Source organism: Pseudoliparis swirei, chromosome 12 (assembly GCF_029220125.1).
Source record: "Pseudoliparis swirei isolate HS2019 ecotype Mariana Trench chromosome 12, NWPU_hadal_v1, whole genome shotgun sequence".
In the NCBI taxonomy this organism is placed as follows: domain Eukaryota; kingdom Metazoa; phylum Chordata; class Actinopteri; order Perciformes; family Liparidae; genus Pseudoliparis; species Pseudoliparis swirei.
Genome location: NC_079399.1, coordinates 18,669,014 through 18,684,656, shown reverse-complemented (window position 1 = coordinate 18,684,656; position 15,643 = coordinate 18,669,014). Strand labels below are relative to the sequence as shown.

General features: G+C 43.2%; 1 protein-coding gene across 1 annotated transcript in view; it reads right to left on the bottom strand.

The window, feature by feature from the left end:
- Positions 1-15,643, bottom strand: part of LOC130202633 (heparan sulfate glucosamine 3-O-sulfotransferase 5) — a 69,222-nt gene that overhangs the window by 17,172 nt on the left and 36,407 nt on the right. Inside the window, exon 2 of the mRNA XM_056428332.1 lies at positions 15,172-15,247. The gene's annotated coding sequence lies outside the window, so the exon portion shown is untranslated. The remainder of the gene's footprint in view (positions 1-15,171; positions 15,248-15,643) is intronic.

The following is a 15,643-nucleotide window of genomic DNA, read 5'->3' as shown; positions in this document are numbered from 1 at the left end:
TGTGTTGCTCCCCAGAGTCTCGTTGTCACAGTGAATTTGCTTGGTTTGATGCCGTCGTAGCTGTACACCTCGACACAAACCTGCGCTCACAAACCACATCTGTCCAAATGTGTTAGATCCGGAAATAGTGCACGTAATTGCAACTTCCCACAGACCCACAAATTGTTATTATTACAGTTCTCTCAGATAGAAGATAAGATTTCGAGGAGTTGGTAGAAATATTTCTAACCTCTGAACAGAGGCATGCCAGCTGCTGCTAACAGCTTCCAGTCGTCAAGCTACACTAAGCTAATCGCGTCCTGACTCCAGCCAAAGGAACCTATAAAAGAAGGATGGATCATTATGTCATTCTCAGAGTGCTGCTGGAATGAGTCTAAAACTCACTCACAGACAAAATGACAAGTTCAGACATAACGATCCAGATTTCTAAAGGCAAATAAAAGCTTGTCAAGAGAGCTGGCTAACAAAGATGCTCCATTCCAATTAAATACCTATACTACTCCACGACTGGCTACATCATTGTCCAGGTCCAGTGACGTAAAGACTATTCTGTCTTTTATCGGCTCCTCGACTCCAGCACCGTCTTCAACACACAGAGAAAGATATCGATTCTCCTCTCATCTGAAACTTGGAAAGAGTGAACAAGCTTATTTCCAAAAGTCTCAAACTCCACCTTTGAAATTGATCTGAAGACACAACTCACAGCTGAAGTAAAGCTCCCCCTTAAGAACTCAGACAGAAGCTAAGCCATAGCCCTCTAAATATCTGCACGTGAATCTGCCTCAGTCGGCACACTAACACCTGATCGTCTTCCGGAACAGCAACCGCCTCTTTCCCAAGATCCAACGGGAGATAGACGACCAGGCCAGGTGCTAACAGATGAAAGTAATAAGAACCCTGGGAGTTTTCTTCTTTTTATTAGCACATTATGCAGATGCATATACACACACCCGGGTAAACAACACCACCATCCCTTCAAGGCTGAAGCAGGGACAGAAAAAGAAAAAGACCCGTCATCTAATTTCACAGCTGGACTAGCAGAGGCCCTGAGGGGGGAGGTGCAAAGGGAGGAAAGTGGCATGCAGAGGTCAGAGCTGAGTAATGTGCAAGCGATGAGACTCTGAGTCATGAAAACACTACAGGGATCGCCAAGACATGTTTCCCCCCGCTGGACAACGCTCGCTCCATTCACCCCCGCTATAGGCTCGGCCTCTGATCAGCCGTGTGTATTTCATCTGCACGTCTTTTGGAAAATGATAACCTATCGAGAGCAGAGGAACGTCCGTCTGCCGTGCTCAACTGTAAGTGACACTGACGCAGATAGGATGTTAGCGGGGGATTGACAGCCTGTGCGAACGTCCCAGGGACTGGAGAAGGTAGACGGGGCGGGGGGAGGGGAGGAGGAGGGGGACCTCTAGGTGTACAGGCAGCCCCGGTGCGGGAGTTGACATATGGGTCGAGCTAATTAGCCACGCGGCGCTTATGTAAAAATGAAAATAAACGTTTTAGCCACCAAGCACCTTGTGATTCCCTCTGACAGGCCCTCCGCTCCATTATTGCATAAAGGGTGCTTAACATTTCATAATTTCTTCATCAGACACTAGGCGAGTGGCGCTCTGTGTTTAATAAATCATCTAAAAACAACAATTTCCCTTCCACTGTTCCAATGATGCTGAGCGCGGTCGACACATCTCCCAGGTTCAATGTCGTGTTCATATTCCATATCCAGCGCCCGCCAGATGGGAAAGACTACATCCACACCTGAGTTAATCGCGTCGATACAGAGACGAACATCGGCCCGCACGGGTCTCCGAACCAGAGCTACTCCATCTCCATCACATTCTGTCAAGTCCTATCATCGTCTCACGTCAGTCACAGATTGCCGGGGCTGATCACCGCGCCTTTGAATGGCCTTACAGTCCAGCTGACACTGATCCAGGGAGACGTACAGCCTGTGGGGAGCGGCGCGGCGTCTCGCTCAAGGACACTGTGGACGTTGATAGGCGTTGCAGGAATCAAATGAGTGACCTCTGTTACGGGCTTGTATCCGTGTTAATACTTGGCTACCTGGGCTGTATGAACAGCTGCGGATGAGCTCTTGACAAGCGTTGGTCACATCCTTAGTCGTGTTTCCAAATGGTCCTAGAAACAGGACACAGCCGAGACCAATGGTACCTCAACCAAGTCTCTAACCCAAAAAATGCTTTGTGGGTTATGGATAGTAGCATGGTTTTATTACAGGGGGTGCGATTAACCCACACCAATGCAAAAGGGGCTCTCTTCTTGCTACTGATATATGTATATATATATATATATATAGAAACACAGGCATCATGAAGCCAACGATATCAAAAGATTTCAAGCAATATCTGACACATATTGCTTGATATTTTTCTGATCTCCGTTGCAGTTGTTTCCGCTGCTTCCTGTCTTACTAATGCTAAACTAGGCTAATCTGGTCCCGACGCCAGAGAAGTGAGAGTGAAATGGATCTTATAAAAGAAACTCGTCAGACTTGCCGACAGTCCAACGAGTTTCTTTTTTGTCCAGTTTCCAGCAAAAGTAAACAGGAGAAAAAATATCAAGCATCGAATGACAACTTTGTTATACTTAACAATTTGTATACAACGTCGATGCTGATTTGGGGATCAGCCTCATTTTCTCTCCACCTCCATCCTCTGAGATGTTTTCCAACACAGTGTGGAGCACATCTGGTTGTGGATTGAAATAGGCAGGGGAACGCCACTCTGCGTCAGAATGTGTGTGTGTGTGTGTGTGTGTGTGTGTGCACTCCCACTCTGCGTCAGCGAGTAGAAAATGTATCACGGAGTGGCACTTGAATGGATAAATACACCACGAGGGTGTCGGGGAACAAGAAAAAAGCACAGGGGACAAACACGCCGTTGTGTCGCTCAGGGGAGGCAGTTCATCTGCCAGCTCTCAGAGATGTCCCTGAACGACGAGGTGAGGTGAAAAGTGGCTTGCGGAGGAGGTGCAATGTAAAGGTAGTCAAAAAAGGCGTTTAAAAAAAAAAAGACTTCACAGGATCCCACTGTAGTGCTGCAGGAGCGGAGGAGGCAGCAGCGTCACGGACGATTTCCTCTCCACATGTCCCGTTCACTGTGTTTCCCTCCGATGCCTCAGCCGGGCTCCACTGAAGTATGAACGGACATGTCCAGATGTCCGAAGTCCTGTCAGTCGAGACGAAGATGCGTTCAAAGAACAATATTTTTTCATATGTACGACGGATCGATGATGTCATATGGAATGCTTCACTTACTCAGGCAAATCTACAGCTTTTAAACATGGTCAGATAAGAAAACCCCACCGTCAACTTCCTGCCCAGCACCAAACATCAGACAGAGCGAACAAGTAGCAAAATGTATCAGCGATATCTCCTGATTGTGGACTACAGGGATTCTTAAGGTTATTTAAAGGTCAGTCGTGAGTTAAATTTGTTCTTTGTGGAAGCATTTTTTATTAATTTTGTAATTAATTTAGTTGATTATCAAAATGGAACGTCTTGTTTTCGATATCAACTAATTAATAAAGATGTGATGTAGTTGGAGATGTATGTGCATTTGTAAATAATAATAATCACAATCCGGTAATCAATTTATGAAGCTGTGCAAGTCTATTGCATTTTCCGCAATACTATCCTGTGAATATTTCAGAATAAAAGCCTTGTGAAAAAACAACTCTAAAAAAGGCTTTTATTTTTTAAACGGAAAGACATCTGTGACAACGTATCCTCGGTTAGGTTCAGGCAACACACACACTTGGTTAGATTTAGGCAACAAAGCCACATCGTTAGATTTAGGAAAAAAGGTCGTTGTTTGCATTAAAATAATCCAGGAAGTAAAGTCACCGAAGTATGCAAATTACGTGATGAAAACCTCAACATTGACTTCGAGATTTGGGGAACCAACTGCGGTCTCATGGTGTAAAGATCACAGCGTGTTGGACCCAACCACCTCCACCTCACCACCCAGTGTGTGAGTCAGAGCCTTCACTCGTCTTCGTTCAAGATTACGTGGATAACGTACGTAGGAACAGTTACTAAAAGGGGGCAGAGCTTAGCCATCGGACAACCTCATGCAGTACAGTGCTAATATGATCGATATGTTTGTACTTGTAGCCTACATACAGTACATGACATCTGTTCCCCTGATGTTTTATAAAATGATTAGTATTTTCTTCTGCAGATCATCTTCCCAACCCAAAAATAAATAATTGGATTATTCATTAAAAACTACAAACTACATAAACCTTTCACTGGAAATGGAAAAAAGGGTAAGATTCTGTATTCAATGAAAGCCTGGAGCCAGATTACCACAAGCTTCAAATACCAATTCTTTATTAATATTGCATACAAGTATAGATACACCTCACTTTTCTTTTTCTTGCAATGCCTCTCAAGACGGAATGAAATATTCATTCATCCTGGCTGTTCGTGCAAATGCCGAGGGACCTAGAGTTACTCGCCGACCTGCGCTGTGTCTACCTGACCCTGAAACAGTTTCATGTATTTTTTAAAATAGTTCCACATCGTCGTAATGCACGGTATATGAGTGCTGTTCTCGACTTCTCTGGTCAATATGTTGTACTTTTTTAATTCCTTTTTAAACTAGGGATTATATTCAAAAGACTCATTTCGCAGAAGGCGGTCGTAAATTACAGAGTTTGCTGCTGTGAGGCCAATGCTCTGATAGACGATAATAATACATGTGAAATTACACAATTCTTGATACCTTGAAAACATAAACACTTATAGCTAGTATTATAAAGTTAAACAGATCATAATTCCCTCTGTTGTATCTAGTTTATAATGCTGTGATAACATCTCTTGCGATAACTGGATTTAATTATATTTATCGCCCAAAAAATTAATTTTACACGACAACATTTCAACACATAAAGTAACATTCTTTTTTTCCGCCCCAATAATAATTTTCTATCGTCCCCTGAGCTTTTTGCAACCGTTGAACAGAAGTGACCATATTTGGATTACAGAGGAGTGAAGTTGAGACGCCATAGATGGCTCGGTAGCAACGTGTCAAATACAGTAAGCCCGCCCCAAAGAGTACCCTGCTTTAACATTTATTTACGAAATGAACATCATGCTGTATTGAGGAAGACTTGAAACTAGAGATTGAGACCATGAACTTATGTTTATAACGTTTTCTGAGGGAATAAATCCAGAGAGTAGAGTCATTTTCTCAAAGACTTATATTTGCAACCAGAGGAGTCGCCCCCTGGTGGCCATGAGAAATAATACATGTTTAACACACCCACATCCAAACCGCTTATCCTATTTGGGGTCGCAGGGCCGATCCCAGCTGTCATTGTGTGAAAGGCAGGGTTCATGCTGGACAGAGACAGAAAACCATTCACACCTACCGAAAAAAATGAACTTAGTTCTTACTTAGTTTTCACGTTTACTTTTACACAACCAAACTAAAACTAGAATTGGTGAAGTAAAAGATTTGGGATTGGGTAAAAATAACAGCGTTTGCCACTTAAAATAAGTGTGCTTGTCCTGTAGCTGGCCTAAATAGGCTTTTAGTTTCCCAAGGGTGGTAAAGGTCCGGTTTGTTTGACACGTGTGTCCAACACTTCTGCCCCAGCCTGGTGCGTCTCACAGGGACAGTAAAGGGGGCCTCGCTGGGTCGCTATGACAGTTGGGAGGGAGAACAGATTGGACAAAGACACCGCAGATGATAACGCACGTCATATTAAAGACAATAAGAGCTGCGGTGGAGGAGAAAGGGCGTAACATTTAATCACCTCGGGAGGTGAGCAAATTTGCTTCTGCTAGAGCTGCACACACTCCCACTGTATTTGATGCAAACAGCCTTTGCGCCCTTAAAAGCTTTCTTAATACACGGCATCAGATTATAATACAGGGGGTTGGAGCGGCGTCCATTAAAACGCTCCGGATCCCACGCAGTCAGACGTCAGAAAGTCTTACCGAAGGCGACAGAGGTCTGGAGTGGCCGCGCACGGGGGGTGGGGAGGGGGGGGGGGAGACAAAAAGCTCAGCTCCGTTATTAATGGTCCCCGTCCGTCTCGGACACATTTGCCATTTCTGTAATGTCACAGAGCAGTGAAGGAGGACGCAATAAAACACGGAGTCTGGAAGCTCGCTTATTACAATTAATAATTCATAGGGCTGCATTAACTCTGCGAAATCTAAAATTTCATGGCAGGTGCGAGTGTGTTTGTGTGTGTCTGTGGGAGCTGGGGGGGAGACGGAATCAACAAAAGTCCTTCTTATAGCCCATGTAACAAAGACTGCAGGAGCCATGAATAATACATTCAATTCTCTGAACATGGTTAAGTTACACATTACAGGCTATTTTTTAATATCCCCAAAAATTATAATTTCATACAAACAACTCAGAGACAATGACAGATGTCTCGCGCTGCCAAAAACACAGATCACAGCATATCATCTCTCTCGGAGCTGAACGCTAAGATCTCTTTTATTTTATTTCTTCTGCCATCAAAGTGACTGAGAGACTTTTTGTTCAGACCGTGAGGAACTTCACAGAGCGGACTAAAACAGTCAGGTACTGTAGATTTATTTGTGTAAATCCAATTTATTTCTGTCTTCAAGGAGGCACATTTGAAAGAACAGCAGTGAGGAACTAGACTTTGCATGTTTAAGATGGCTCAAGTTTATAAGATGCACCTCCAGAGACAGAGCAATCAATATTCCAGTCTCTCACAAAACATTTCAATGTATCAGTTAAAAACAACAGGGTCACGTCGTACCTCACCAGAACTCTTGTTAGTGCTGTTAAATTACGTCAGAAGTTTCCACTCAAAAGACTAAAACCTTTTAAAAAACAATCACATTCACACGCACTTCATCAGGGTTTCTTTGATGGCGTTGTTAAGTATAAAGCTCATAGTCTGTAAAAGGAAACTATCAGGATTCTGAGCTCTTTAAGGATTAGTCCTCAGAGAAACAGTGATTTTGACGTCCCACCGGACTTGATGTCCACGTTAAGTGCTGCCAAGCGACATAAAGCACAGCTGGAAATCTGATTAGAGCTTCAAGTTTGAGACGCCGCATTTAAGTGGATTTGCAAAAAAAGCAAATCACGTTTGTTTCAAGGCCGTCTGAAAGAACATCCACTGGATTGTGCTACTCCTTTCAGAGATGCAATTACCTCGTAGAAGGAATTTTTTTTGCGGTGCATATTTTGTGCAAACACTCGTGATTCGGGAGTTGTGCTGCCGAGGCAAGAAGCCAGTGACATAAGTAGCCCGCTATGACAGATTACGGGGAGGCGACCCCTTCGAACCTTGCAGCACTTGATCCTGGAAATAGACGGAGCCCATGTGACGCGATGCGAGGACCAGAAGTGTAAAGATATTTTCTCCCTGGCTCGGAGAATGTGTATAACGCGAGCTTTTTCTTCATTTCAAACCATGTCGTCAACACCCGGCAGGCTGGATTTAGCGCGGTCGCCCTTCATGTGACGTAGAAGCACCTCTGCGGTTGGTGTCATTTGATTTTTCTTCCACCGAGCCGTTGATCCGCGAGTGCGTCCGAAGGCGGTGACAATGCCGCAACACAAAACCACTGAAGCCGAGGGCTCGTGTGAAGGGCATTGGTTTATGTGTCTGTTTTGTTCCCACTCATGGAGGCCGTTTGTCAAGTATACAGGGAAGGTGACTGCAGTGACGCCTGGCGTGTCGTTTGGCTGGGATGACCCCCTCCCCCCTACCCTGCCCTCCTCTTATGACTTACGTATCGCTCCTGTCTTTTAATATCAACTTAAATTCTTGCCCAATACCAGCAGCTTGGACGATTTGGCCGCCGGCGATATGCGGCAATAAAAATCCACAAAGCCTGAGGCAACGGGCCTGGATATTGCTTTTGTGGGGCTTTCATCACCATATTTCTGCAATTTATTTCGCAACTTCAAAGAAGGGGAGTAATCTCCCCCAATAGTATGAATAAAGGATTTAGAAGAATGTAAGAGAAATATCAGATTGGGTCCACAATGGGGACATTATGTATGCCACATTAACCAGTTAAAACACAACATGCATAATGATTGAAAATACTATAAATACATGTGTCTAGGGCTGCAACAACAAATTGATGAAATCTCAAAAAATCGATTCATAAAATAGTTGGCAACAAATTCCATTATCGATTTGTTGTGTCGCGCGATTATTACGCCACTCAATAAGTCGCAGAGATTGTTTGAGTATAACTAAAGTTGAGTTGAGCGCAGAGCGGCGCAACTGAAAAAAGAGCAGAGTGGAGGTAGAGAACAGACCATAATACTGCGTTTCGAAAGCCAATCAGCGCTGAGCTGCTCCGCCGTTGGTGAATCTAACTGCTGCTGCTGCTCCAGTGGCGCTGGAAGCGGAAGTTATCCAGACGTAGTCGATGACATTCACGGAGCTGTGTGCGCCTACGGGTGATGTCATGAACTCAGACTCCAGGGCGTTAGATGTTACGACGTGTGTGGGATTTCCACAAGAAGTATAACGTAGAAATAGTGGTTAATTTGTTAATTCTTCCGTGGTGGATAGAATAAAGCAACAAAGATAAGCCACGCCCCCTCACCGGCGCGAATGACGCGATTAGACCACAAATAGTCGGGCGAGTAAACTCACGTGAGTAAAGCGTTGTCAGTTCTGTTTTTGGCAGGGTTCATACACATGTTGACCAATGGAGGTTCATGACCTTTCAAGGACCTTTCAAGGACTTTAAACCAAACATTTTGTTAATCTCTGTGTTTACATAAAAAAGTGAGAAGGTGTAGTGTTTAAACTAATAATGAGAAGTATAAACAAAGCGTTAATGAACATATGAATATAACAAATTTGCATTACTTTTCCAAAAACCCCAACAAATTCCAGGACTTTTCCAGGGTTTCCATGACTGTACGAACCCTGTTTGGATCAAAAGGTTTAAATTGACTTCTTCTTTTTTATCCGATTAATCGATTAATCAAAAAAATTGTCAACAGTTTAATCGATTATCAAAATGATCGTTAGTTGCAGCCCTACAGTCCTTTTCTGTCTTTCTCTGACATTTACAATCATTCTTTATTGTTAGCCCTTTCTAACAATGTTTCTTTTAAGGGGAAGGATTCCTTGATGAGCTTTCATTACATGTTCATTTTGGCGGCGGCCCCTGTGGATAGAAACGGTACTGTTTCCAGGAGTGTCGTAAAGTTGTGAAACCTTAAATTTTAGTGCAGGTCCGGACACGGAGCCCTTCACCTCCCGCCTGAGCTCCCACTGCGGGTTCTGGGTCTGTGTGGGTTCTGGTGAACCTGATCCAAGGACACGCATTAAGAATAACTTTGTATAAATAGCCAATCTTCTCGCTGATGGTCTCATATAACTTCTGGAGGTCATATATGCCCTCCTCCCCACCGCCATCTGCCTGATGGATCGTGGAGGTCTCCATCGTGGAATATGCCTACTATGAACAATTCATACACTCTGTCATATTCATATATTTTAACTCTATATCTGTCCTTCTGTACACATTACATCTATTGCATCTGTCCATCCTGGAGAGGGATCCTCCTCTGTTGCTCTCTTGAAGGTTTCTTCCCCTTTTTTTCCCCTGAAGGGTTATTTGGGAGTTTTTCCTGGTCCGATGTGAGGTTTTGGGGCAGGGATGTCTATGTGTACAGATTGTAAAGCACTCCGAGACAAATTTGTAATTTGTGAAATTGGGCTATACAAATAAACTGAATTGAATTGAATATAGAGACGTTTCTATTAAAACCCGTGAAAAGAACTCCTTGTAGTAACTAAGATCATTGTTTTGTCCGATGGAACACAACTCCACTGTTTTGGATCACAGTGCTCTTATCAATTTCTTTTCCACACGAGATAAAGTGAAAGCAGTTTGAATCCGTTCCCCGTTGCAACAATGGAGAATTTCTTACGTTTGGTATTTACACCATCTTACCAACTACAGGAAATAATTCGACCGATGGCCATAACAACAATAATGACCCAGAGTGTCAGGATCTGGAGTTTTGGGGTTGTGTTTCCTGTTTTATTTTGAAGTCCCCGTCTCTTGTGTCCTCTGTTTCCGTGCACTTCCTGTCACTGTGATTGGCTGCCCTGTGCCTGATTGTTCCCTCCTGTGTCCAATCACCTTGACCTTCCCTGTGTATTCAAACCGTGTGTGTCTCGTTCCCGTGCGTTGGTTCGTATTCTGATCAGATCTCTGGTGATCGCGCGTTGTAGACCTGTTGTTTTGTATGATTCCTCGATTTAAGAGGAGTAAAGTTTCTCTGCAACGTTGTCGGCGATTGGGTCCTGTCTCTCGGTGGCGACACACAGATAGTATCACACCATCAAACAAGACTGTGCTGCTCTGTTGAAGGCAATCTTTCAAAATGCCAAGTTACAGAGTACAAAAAGACTCCCACTATGCACCACTCTAACTGGTAGATTGGTGAAGGTCAGTTCATGTTCATGGAGGACTCAAGAACACCAACGTTTGCTCTCCATCAAGCATTTACATCGGGCCAAAGTAGTCAACTCCAAGCCTCTCAATGCATTACGACTAAAACAGGTAATTAGCTTGCAAACTGAAAGCACCTCGTGGCTGGAAAAAAAGTAGCAGGGAGAAATAAATAAAAATATAGACTTAACCGGAATTCTGACCGGCTGTTAACCCTTGTGTTGCCTTCGGGTCAATTTGACCCGATTCAATGTTTCACCCTCCTGTCGCCTTCGGGTCAATATGATCCGATTCAATGTTTAACCCTCCTGTTACCTTTATATTTACGAACATATTTTACCCTTGAGGTCAATATGACCCCAGCTATTAAAATCTCCAGAAAATTATTAGAATTAATATTGTTTTCCAAGTTTAAGTGTGAGGTACTTTATGTTTGTTTGTTGACTCCCGAAAGAACACCGACATTAAACATTGAATCGGGTCAAATTGACCCGAAGGCGACAGGAGGGTTCAATATTGAATCGGGTCAAAATGACCCGAAGGCAACACAAGGGTTAAGAGTGGTGAAATACGTTAAATTACAATGAGTCCTCGGTTGGGACCGCTCACGTTGCATCGCGCTGGGACAGCTATTGATTTCAGGTCGTCTCCCGCCTCATTAGACCGTGGCGGAGCTCTTTCCCCGCCGGCTGAAAGGGAAAAGCGTTGATCCGTAAATAAGTCGACTACACAATATCTAGCATTGTGTGAAACGTCTCCATGCCCAGAGGTGTGGAAAAGCAAATGTTCGGCCTTCACAGATACCCGAGCCTTGACACCCCCCCACCCCCGGCCGTCATAGAGCGACACGGGTCTGAGGCGCCATATTTGCGTTGAATTAAAGCCGATTGTGTCATTATGGTTATTACCACTTGCTCGTAGACAGTGGCCTGTGGTAGAGGTTTGAGTCCTATGAACATGAGCCATTACTGTGCCTGACGAGGCAAACTTGCTTAGAATTATTGGTCTTTTCTGACTTACGTGTTCAGAAAAAGGAGCACAAAGGAGATTTTAGAGGTAGCACAGTGGCATATAATAATATGTATTGTTAAAGCAAAGACGGGAGCTGAACGACCTCGGCCAGCAAACTGCCTGTTGACTTTCTCTTTTGTTTACAGGACTGTCGAATCTTTGTTGTGCATGACTGGAAACCTTGAACAAGATGGCTTTTGCTGTTACGAACGTGAAGGTTGGAAAACGATGACACGTCTTTGCAGTGGCCTCACCCATGTGTGACATTTCATGGCCACAGATGTCACCGTTAAAACTTCAGAATCTTTCCGCTTGGACAAAGACGACAAAAGCAGTTGTCGAACTGTCGAACATGCTGTCAAATCTACGTGAACAAATTGAGACGAATATTGGTTGAAATTGGAATGGACCTTGATTTATATGGGGGGAGATACATTTACTATTCATCTGTTAAATAACAAAACGCTGCTATGCACTGTATGTAACACTACTTGACATGTGTTTGCCATAAATCTTGAATTCCAGCCTCGTCTGAGGCCGGCTGCATTTGTGCTGTCAGGTGATAATTTAAACGCAGTGGAACAGCTCCAGCTCCGCGGCTGACGTTTGAGTGCAATGTGTGTCCACGTGCACACTTTCACGTGCACAGAAACTAAATTGATGTAAATGAATCAAGTTCAGTAGGTGTTGCTGCTATAAGAAAACCTCATACAGGCATATTTCTACGTTGTTTGTTTTGATTTGTGTAATGAATCACTTCCATGCCAACAGCGGAGAGCGAGGCGGCAAAGGGGAGTGATGCTGTTCGACGCGGCGAGTTCACGTGTGTGATTTGAGCTCACGGTACTCTGTGCATTAGTCCCACTGTGTTGTGATTCCGGTGACTGAGTGCAGTTACAGAGCTGTGAAGTGGATCAATGGAAGCAGAGAATGAACGCGAGCTGGATCATTGGTGTTTCCAGGGCTTAGCCTGGACCTCTGTTGCAGGAGTTCTTTTTTTGAGGGTTTTAAAATTATTTATTTTTTTGGTGTGCACTCTTGCACCTTATCCATCGTTCAAAATACCTGTCTTTATAATTGTTTGCTTTCCAGAGTAACTCAAGTGAAAAGTGTTTCGACGTCGGATAACTTTTCACTTCTTCCTTCTCTTTTGGAAGAATCGAAGAAGATTGGGATGTGCCCACCCAGGGGCATGAAACTCAAACCTGAACCTGGTACAATATCTGCATTACAGTTTGTGTATCCTGACACAGAAAGTGAAAGAAAAAGTAATTTCAGTTTAACTTAAAGCAGGTAAAATATTAAAGTGTAATTGAACTGCACTTTCAATTTATATATAAGCTGGATAGGCATTTATTCGCCTGCACATAACTGCAATTGTATCAGCGAAATAGGGCCTCTTTGGGACCTACACTGCAATAAATCCAAGTGTGATTTATGAATAACTGTTTTTCTAGAACTAATGCACACAACGTCGCAAATATCATCAATAATGAGTAGTCGGGTTGAGAGAGCCCTAATGTAGAATCAGCAAAGAAAAAAAAAGACAAAGGCTCGACCACACGAAACAACCTTCCGATATTACAGGGTCAGCAAAGTTTTAATAGGAGAGTTAGGCATCCGATTTGATTTATGCTTTTTGGTGTGTATTTGCGTTGTTTACACATGCCAGCGGTCTTAATTTGGAGATATTTCAGAGTGGAATTGTCACTTCATTTCAGAATAAGCCTATAAAGCAGCGAAGGTGCTGACACGTGGAAAGAGATATGAGAGGTGGGATTAATCATGTGCCGCCAGAACGAGGTATACAGCTAAACTGGGGGGTGAAGCGAGGGGGGGGGCGTGTGCCGTGATGTGGGCCCATTGATGGATGTGCACGGTGTGGATTTACTGCTCCGACTAACTACGCTCCATTCCACCCGCGCCCAGCTGAGGCTGGTACTAAACTCACAGCACGTGCCAGGGCGAGACAGCAGCCGGTCTCAGCATCAGCCGGGAGGGTAAACGGGGCAAGGTCAGAAGCCAAGGTCGGGTAGAGAAGTACCGTCACCCGGCTGTGACCACCTTCGACATGACTGTAAACACAGGCAATGTTTGCGTTGGCCGTCGCAAAAACATTAACATGTGGGGATTTAAATACGAGTCAATCTATATTCGTTATGACAACACAGTACTTGCTCGATAATAATAAATACAAGGTGGGAACTATTGTCTATTGCTGTAGTCTATTTTTCCATGATGTCAAAGGTTTCCACCTTAAAAGTCGCCGGGAGCACTAGGAAATAATAATAAAAAATAACACACTGCAATCTAATTGCATGAATACGTCAACATGTTCAAATGCCCCCCTCCCCCCCCACCAAAAAAAACACAACAATGTGGGCTTTCTCACAAATAAAAGAGCTAAAATGTGTGAACGCTGCAAAATGGCCCCCATGTCTGTCAAATGTCATCGGTTCATAATTTTATCCTATTATTATTATCAGCAATTCTTTTTTGAGTCTAAGTAGACATTTGGGCCACATTTGAGGAAATTCCTTCAAAGTGTACCTCATTACCAAGATTTCAAATAAAGTCGTTTTGATAATCTGACAGGTATATTTCTTGCCACTCTTTTATTGAGTTCCCATACCTCAGCTCTTATTTTGCTAATCTTATTCTTACCCTATCATGTAGACATTATGACACTTTTTACAAAGCGTGAGTCACTGCAATCACAAAACATCTGTCAACCACAGGCCACCCAAAGGTATGAAGCAGTTTGCTGCAGAGATGCACACTAACTCATGCTAACAGGCAAATGATTGCATTATCCTCGAGCCAGAGATAATAAACAGGAATTATTCTTTTTAAACCAGAGAAGTGTTAGTAATGGATATACTTCTATTGGCAGAAGGCACAGGCATAATGTCCAAGTTGATTTCAGTCATCATTAGAAGTGCACATACACCTCTGTGGTGTGGTATGTGGCTCAGTGGAGCCGTCTGAAGCCTGACAAATCGGGTTATTTCCACCTGGGTCTCTTTACATTTATAATTGAAGGCCTGTGTTAGAAAGTTCAATACTAAACTGGAATACTCTGGCACAAAACCTCTGTAAAGTATGGTATTTTGACAATTGTAAATTAATGATCACTGAGATATTATACTTTCTCTGGCAAATACCGCTCTGACATGCTGATTTCATGTGACCACTACAGTCAAATTATCGGTGTTGTATAAGGATATGTATCTTCCGTGGCTAATTACTCAACAACCCAAATATACTCAGTTTACAATTAACTTTAACAGACAGACCATCCACTTTGATAGGCCGAGGTGTTGGAATTCATCAAGACTCAAGTTTAGCTTTAGTTTCTTATTGCCATTCTTTAAATGTATCTTCCAGACATCATAACAATGCTTATTGTGGAATCGGCATTTGGATGTAAACAAATAATCGAAAAGCGATAGGGTTTTGGAAAACCGATAAGAGTGTGACAATAGAATATATCACGATACTCAAGTGTATTTTCATACACCCCCAGTGTCACACTTAATGTCTGATTGACGTTTCAGTGCATTACACAGATTATTCCGACTTCAAATGGTCTTTGCTCATCAAGGTATTGGTTTGTTTACCTCTCATGTCAGTGAGAGGGTTGTTTGTTTAGCAGCTCAGCCGGAATGAGGGTGTGAATTAGAGATATCAATACATACCCTCTATTCCTCATGACTGCCAGAGGCGGTGAGTTGCACCTGGATACTTCTTCATGCACGCACACAGATCCAGTATCTAAAACACAGAGAGAGATATTCAGACGAAAGCAAATGAAAATCTAGAATGGGCACTCGGTAGAGCGCATACCTTCGCATATCACAAGATTGGGCATTGAATTATGAACATTTTGGCATTAGTTGCATGCCAATTGGATAAAAATTGACCGTGCTATGGTAAAAAGAAGATTTTGACCTTTCCATGACCTTGACCTTTGACCCGATTGATCCCAAAATCTAATCAAATGGTCCCCGGATAATAACCAATCATTCCACCAAATTCCATGCGATTCAAGAAGATTTTTTTTTTTTTCATGACCTTGACCTGACCCGATCGATCCCAAAATCTAATCAAATGGTCCCCGGATAATAACCAATCATCCCACCAAATTTCATCCGATTCGGTTTAATACTT